General features: G+C 41.0%; 1 long non-coding RNA gene across 2 annotated transcripts; it reads right to left on the bottom strand.

Annotated features, from left to right (window-relative positions):
* Positions 1–2,879: 2,879 nt before the first annotated feature.
* Positions 2,880–4,660, bottom strand: LOC136291748 (uncharacterized). 2 transcript variants are annotated; one of them, XR_010721691.1, is made up of 3 exons: positions 4,645–4,660; positions 4,038–4,110; positions 2,880–3,262 (listed from the first exon to the last, which is right to left on the bottom strand). It is a non-coding gene; the product is annotated as an uncharacterized lncRNA (long non-coding RNA). The 2 variants fall into 2 exon arrangements; XR_010721690.1 differs by lacking the exon at positions 4,645–4,660 and adding an exon at positions 3,744–3,947 and having other exon boundaries at positions 4,038–4,112.
* Between the last annotated feature and the right edge of the window lie 3,031 nt (positions 4,661–7,691).

Raw genomic sequence — 7,691 nt, 5'->3', positions numbered from 1 at the left:
GACATTTAAAGGAATAAACTATTGTGGTGGTTTGGCCCTGACTGGATACCAGGTGCTTACCAAAGCCACTCTATCACTCTCCTCCTCAACTGTACAGGGAAGAGAAAATATAATGAAAAGTCATGGGCTGAGATAAGCCCAGGGAGGGATCACTCACTGATTGCCATCACCAGCAAAACAGACTCAACTTGGAGAAATTAATTGAATTTATTAATCAATATTGGACTAAGACAATGAGAAGTAAAACAAAACTTAAAAATCACTTTCCCCCACCCCTTCCTTCTTCCTGGGCATTATTTTATTCTCAATTCTCTACCTTCTCCCTACCAGAGATGCAGGGAGACAGGAATGGGGGTTATGATCAGTTCATCAAGTGGTTTCTGCCATTGTTTCCTCTTCAAGGGTAAGATTCCGTCCTCTGCTCCAGTGTGAGGTCTCACCCACAGGATACAGTTCTCCCCAAACTTCTTCAGCATGAGTCCTTCCCACAGACCACAGTTCTTCACAAACTGCTCCAGTGTGGGTCCCTTTCCATGAGTTGCAGTCCTTCAAGAACTTTGTCCAACCCGGATCTGCCACAGGGTCACAGGTTCAACCAGCAAACCTGCTCCAGCATGGGCTCCACAAGTTCTGCCAGGAGCCTGCTTCATCCTGGGCTTCCCAGCAGGTCACAGCCTCCTTTGGACATCCACCTGCTCCGTCTTGGGGTCCTCTGGGGCTGCAGGAGGATCTCTGCACCCCCACTGACCTCCATGGGCTGCAGGGGCACAGCTGCCCCACCATGGTCTGCACCACGGGCTGCAGGGGAGTCTCTGCTTTGGTTCCTGGAGCACCTCCTGCCCCTCCTTCTGCACTGACCTTGCTGTCTGTGCAGTTGTTTCTCTCACATGTTCTCACTTCTCTCTTCTGTGTCTGCAAGTACTTTTGCATGATAACATTCTTTTCCTTCTCAAATGTGTTATCCCAGAAGCACTTCTATCATCATTGCCTGGCCCAGCCTCAGCCAACAGCAGATCTGTCTTGGAGCTGGGTAGCATTGGCTCTGTCAGACACAGGGAAAGCTTCTGGCAGCTTCTCAAAGAAGCCACTCCTGCAGCCCCCTTATATGCAAACCCAATAAAATTATAAAAACCTCAGTAGATTATGGGGGGAAAAAAAAGAAACAACAAAACCTGTAAATCTGGAATAATTAGATTTTAATGAAGATTAAAGCTAAATATAGTATTTTCAACAGAAACTATCACTATTATTATTTATTACAACAATCTGGCATGGTAGCTGAATTGAAACAGCCTTTTTAGTCATGTTCCTACACAAATGTGGCCGAAAATTTATATCTCAACTCGATGGTCATGAGCTTTTATTTCTCTTTGCAAGAGGGAAATCTCTGGAAAACTCTTAAAACTTCTCACTGAACAATTGACTACCTGGATGCTGGAGGTGGGGGAGTTCAGTACACTAGTATTTGTTTGTCCACACAGTTTGTTTTTCAGGTTCATTTGACAATGCTGCATTAAGAATCAAACATCCTGAAAAGTCATAGACACACCCTAGTGAGAAAAATGATGCCGCACGAGTTTATATTTAAGGGGAAAAAAAGCTAAGAAGTAACTACTAAGCAACAAGCAAGCAGCTTTGTTTCAATGTAGGGGTCTGGTTTGTGCTGGTGCAAAATGGTTTGTAGAGGGTTTTTTATGATATAAAGGTGCTCTTTGGCATGACCTAACTCCAAATTAATGCCAATGTGTCTCTTAGAAAGATCAGTTTTTCCTCTGTATTCCCAGCATCTGTTGGCACACACATTTGCCCAGCTTTGTGTACTAGATCACAGTATGACACAGAAATTGACAGATGTTTTTATTCACTGGGCTTTACTATTTATCTCTGGAATCAACTCAAATATAGAATAAAAATAGTAACACAAGAGAGAATAAAAAAGTAAAATAATTAGAAAAAATATACAGGAAACTCTCTGGGGGTTTTGACATTTCTGTTTTAAAAAATCAAATATTGCATGCTTATGTTTATTTGCCTGTGAGAAATACCTTTTTCAGCTGAAGTCATAGGAACCGATTTTGCACTAATATAAGTATGTCCATGTTGTCACTATCTTCAAGGAGTTTTTCACTATTGATATAGGAAAATTTTCAGGCAGAGAGTGTTACAATGGAGTGCATTCCATAATGACTTCCTGCAGTCGGTCATAAACGTGTCGGGGAAAAGAGTGGCCTATGAAATTCACCAAAAGCAGAAGAAATAAAGCCCAGGCTGAGAGGCAGCTGCCCAGCCCCGCCGGTAGCACAGGCGCCTTGCCGGGCCCGTTCAGCACCGCGGACAGCTCAGGGCCCCGGGACGCCGCCGCGGCCGCACCGCCACCGCCTCCACCGAGCCTGAGCCGCGGCCCTCCGTGCGGGCTGCCGGGAGCACGCTCCGGTACTGCCAGACACTGTAGGGCCACTGGAACCACAGCAGAGTTTAAAACCAACCCCAAACCTAATGTTTGTAGTCAGTTACATTTGTAGTTCTGTCTTCAAAACAGGGAACCCATATTTTGTCATAATTTTGCAATCTCCAAGAATACTGCCACTAGCAATGCCTCTACAAAATGTCTGATAAGGTTCTTAAACAGTGTCCTGGTTTGGGCTGGGATAGAGTTAGGTTTTTTTCTAGTAACTGGTACAGCGCTGAGTTTTGGATTTAGTATGAGAATAATGTTGACAACACACTGTTGTTTTGGCTGTTGCTGAGTAGTGCTAACCCTAAGCCAAGGAATTCTCAGTCTCCCAGGGAGGAGGTGCACAAACAGCCGGGCAGAGGGGAAACACAGCCAGGACAGCTGACCTGAACTGGCCAAAGGGATGCTCCATACCATAGAACATCATCCCCAGTATATAAACTGGAGGGAGTTGGTCAGAAGGTGTCTTTGTCTCTGCTGCTTCTACCATTGCTAAGAGCACACAGAGTTCTCTTCAGTAACTAAACTGGGATTGTAGATCATTAGATTGGGTTTCCATCTGTTTCTCTTTCCAAGAGAGCAGATTGCTAGAAAAAAGACACTGAAAACAAGACAGATAAACCGATCACTCTTCCTTGTAAGGGACTATATTACTATGAGTCAGCGGTAGCCAATCTTTCAGCAAATTCTTCTCATTCTTCTGACCAGGAATTCCTCCAACCTCCCAAACTCCAGTTGTTTTCCACTGTTTTGTCTTTTCCATGGGACTAGTAGCACAATTTGTCAACAGTGATAAAGGAAGTAGCCCTGCAAAAGTACCAGGGGAAAAATATTCCATGCTTTTACTGGCATAAAAATATATTAACATAGCATTTAGTATCAAGGGAAAAAAAAAACAGCTATATGAAGAAAAAAATGTTAGAGGCATTTTACTCATGCATCTGATACATTATTGCCTCAGGTAAGTACAATTTTGCAAGGTTGCCTGATGACTAGACAGGAAGCAAAGAAAAACACACATCCTCCTTGAGAAGCAAGTAGAAGACCTCTGCTTCCCTAATGGGGTTGTTATCAACCCAAATAAACTTTTTTTTTTTGGTTTTGTTTTACAAAGCTGAAAAGTGTGGCTATTAGTTAGTTATAATATTTACTAACTGGAAGCTAGTATTTTTGTAGGGTTTTTTTTTTCTGTATATCAGTTGGAGTAATAATGAATCCTATTTTCCTTATAATGTTATTAAAGTTCTTGCCAAAGATCTTGAGAAATTGCCTCTGAGAGCATAAGCACCTTCAGAAATGGAAAGACTGGACTGAGATGATACAGGAACACTGCAGTTTGTTTGCTGGATTTAATTTTCATTGTAGGAATTGCATTTCTCTCATAGCAGTTTTCTGTATTTGTCATGAAAAAAAATTCACTTTGATACACATGCATATGGATTCCTGGAAAACAATGTTATTTCAGCTTTCATCACGTTCAGCAGAACTTTGGCTGAAATACAAAAAGGAGGTATTGAGTTGCACTTTACAAAGAAAATGCCTTATGGCAGGTTACATATTCATATATAACCATATACCATACCTGTTTTTCAGGTTGTCAAATGAAGATAAAACTCATAAAGAGATATTCAGAGACTGAATGGATGAACAACTTCCTGAAACAATGACAGAGGTGAATCATAGCACACAAAAGAAAATACCTTTCCAAATATAATTAAGTGAATACTGTCTTCATAAATAATTTTTCATAAAATTGAACCATAAAGTTCAGTTAGAGCTTAATTATAAATCAAATCCATAATGCCATATTTTCCTGCCCAGTTGCTGGCCAGAAAATATTTTTACAAAGGTAGGCTTTCACCATGGAAAAAGCTAAGTGCAATACAGAAACAAGAAGTTCTTGCTAGAACAGCACAGTGTAACTTCCAGTGCCAGCAGCTGGTCAGTCCTCACCGCCGAGCAAGTTAGATAGGATAGCTTGTGGTGAACCTGTAGAAAAACTACTGGGACAAGAAAGCCACTAGTGGCTAAGTTGAAACTGAATTCTTGTTCCAGGGAAAGAGGAAGATAAGCAGAGGGAGAAGAGGAGAGAAGAAGAGGGAGAGAAAGAATAGGTATGGGAGTCTTGAGATACAAGACTTCAGGGGAAAAACAAAAAAATAGAATTGAAACAAGCACCCATCAAGGACCTCTCTCCGGGCCAGCCTCCCTTGCCGAGCCCCTTCCGCCACCAGATGGCCCCATATGGACGCGGATGATTGATTGTTACTTGCTCCAAAGACTTCGGGCGTTTCAATGTCTAATTTCCAAGGATCCTAGCTGCCAACAGGGGAACAAAACGAAACAGAAAAATCCAGACGTCCAAAAGTCTGGCCTCATGAGGCTGGAGAGTTTGAACAATCCGGGTTCAAGAGCTTGGATTAGAATACATGTCTCAAATCCTGGGATGTTTTTTATGGAGTCTCGTGGTTCAGTTTTTCAATCACGAGTGACTTGTTCCTACAGGGCTGGCATTGAATTAACACTGAATTGACGGTACAAATGGGAACTTACTAATACGTGACATACCTGGGTTCGTACTTTCAATCTATGTGGCATTTGTAAAGTCACAAGTTGGCATCCGGCTTTGGGTGCTCCAGGAGAGCTGGAAACCACCTGGAACTGTAGAGAATTCAAAGGACAGCAGCACAGATGAACAGAAATTAAACATAGCCAGCTGTGCAAAGCCTGAAAAATTGGCTTGCTAAGCTGTTTGACAAAGAGCTTTGTTGTTCAGTTGCAGGCAGCAGATGGCATTGTGGTCAGGGTACTGAGTTAAAGTTCCTAGCCAGAAGCTATCTTCAGGATAATAATCTGCTTATATTAATTTGATTGCTTTTTCCCTGTGTTTGTTTCTTACCTGTGCTGTCTTTCTGAGACAATCAATTTTCTGAGAAAATCAATTGTTTAATGTTCAGGTGTCAGGTGGATTCTCTCTTAAATTTGTCACTTTACTTTTCCTTGCTTATTACAAGCTAAAAATCTTGAGAGGCTCTTTTATCATGCAGGCATCCCTGAGGACCAATCTTAACAGATCTCTGAGGGTAAACGAAACTTAACCCTGCAGAGAATGATGGCCCCTCATGAGAGAGGGTTTCCTGGGTTTTTTTGGTGTATGATTAACAGAAGCCTCTGAGACCTGATGTAAATCCCAAAAAGAGCTTTCTTCCTTAAGCACTAAACCTATCTAAATAGAAAATGAGTTTATTTTTAAGCAGGGGGAATGCCTTCAAAACATTCTTTATATTTACATCTCAGCTTGTAGTAGGCAATATCTCACTGGTGGAGCAGGTGCTTGAAGATCTTTCACACACTAAAAACCTTCTGAAAATAATTACAATACATCCAGCAACATTGACCTGGCAACAATCTGTGCCTGAGTAAGTCAGATCTGCAGCACCTGTTTGGAGGCCCTCAGCTGTGGGAACTCAGCAGGAATCCATACATGCAATTCAGGTGAATACTGAAGAGGAGATCTGGGAAAAAACGGAGGACAACGCAATCAAGTAAGATAAGAGTTGTGATATTGGTCGTAGATTTGTACATAAAAAGCTTTCCCCCTAGTTCTGCTACATAATAGAAATATAAACTGGAGTATGCCTACCTGGATTTGGGTACTCATGCTAAATTCTGCTCTGAACCCCACCTGTGGCTGGATTGTTGCACCTTTGGTGGGACTCCACAAATACTGCATAATCTTTTTAACAATGGCTTTACAGGGTGGAATGGGACTTTTTGAGAAAACCCTTTCATCGTGCTAAGCTTTGGTACATCTCTAAAAGAAGACATAATCAGGGTCCTGAAGATGTAAAGGATGTGTTCATATAGTGGTGAGTAAAGGTGAGGTGTACCTGGGTAGTGCTGGAACAGTGTGGAGCCATTTCCTTTTCACAGACCTGGTCCTGTTATGCATCACTCATTTTTGCTCTGCTGATTTATTTGGAATTTCAATCTCAGTATACTGACTGAGATTTATTATTACTTGAGCTTTTTCTATAAAAATAGTTCTTACTAGAAGCAGCATTGTAACTACACCGCTGCATACATCTGCTACCTGTTCAGAACTTGCAAGAGGAAGTTCCTGAAATTTCAAACATTTCTATCACACAATTTCTCTGCCTGTTTTGATTTTATTTTGTTTACATTGATTTATGTATATCACCCAATTCAGTAACTTTTTTTTTTTTTAATACTAAAGCATGTCCTAAATTTTAATTCTGGAAGGAAGGGAGGTAAGAACTGCTGTGACAGAGAGAAATCATGTCAGGCCAAAGGCAGGATCATGGAGTGGTGGTGCCTTTTTCTTTTCCTGTTTCCTTTTCTTTTTCTACTTCTATGACAGGCAGGCTAAAAAGACTGATTAACATCAAGCTAAAAGCTTTTGACTTATTAACACTCTTAACACAGAAATGGAATCACCTTGTAGCTGTGAGCAGCGAGCACTGCAGTTTGTCTGATGTGCAATGACTTGCATGGGTGGTGTTTCCTCTTCTTCCCGCTACACACGCTTCTGTGGGACAGCAAACACTTCAAGTTTCATTGCTCACACCCTTTATTCTGTTCACAGCTCTCCTGCTCTTTGAAGTTCTCTGAGCAATAAACCACTAATCACAGTTTACCTGTTAAGACTCATGTTCAAAACTGTGTGAAAAATTAGGACTGCTTGCAGGCAGAATAACTGTTTTTAAAGTGGAGGAAACATCTTCTTCAAGGAACAGCTAGTGAAATGGTCTCCATTGCTGACATACACTGATCATCTGTTAGATCTGTTATAATTCCATGAAGAAAGTATGATGTCAGGTTTGTGGATACCTATCCTGAAAGTGTGTGTGTGAGGATTTCCATGAGAGTGGGAAAAGTCTTTTATTTTCTCACTGATTATAGATTTGTGGGAAAGATGCAAGCTTGACTTTGGAAGATTTTTTTTCTTTCTCTTCTTTTTTTTTTCCCACTTATTTGCATTTTTTCTCCAAACTGGAACACACATTAGTATTTGCTAATTCTTTCAATTCTTTAAAATTTCTGTGAGGCAGGCTTATATTAATGTAGCAAAGCAGAGGCAAGCAGTTTTGTATTGATTGTTGTCTAATAGTGTGTGGCCTTCTTTTGATTTGATAGAACAACTTCAAGGTGGGTTTGTTTTTTAAACAGATGTTATTGAGAAGGATGAACAAGTAGATTAATATGTTAACCCACT

This window comes from Chamaea fasciata, unplaced genomic scaffold (assembly GCF_029207755.1).
Source record: "Chamaea fasciata isolate MVZ Bird 193981 ecotype frontalis unplaced genomic scaffold, bChaFas1.0.hap1 SCAF_7, whole genome shotgun sequence".
In the NCBI taxonomy this organism is placed as follows: domain Eukaryota; kingdom Metazoa; phylum Chordata; class Aves; order Passeriformes; family Sylviidae; genus Chamaea; species Chamaea fasciata.
This window is presented reverse-complemented; position numbering and strand designations above follow the sequence as displayed.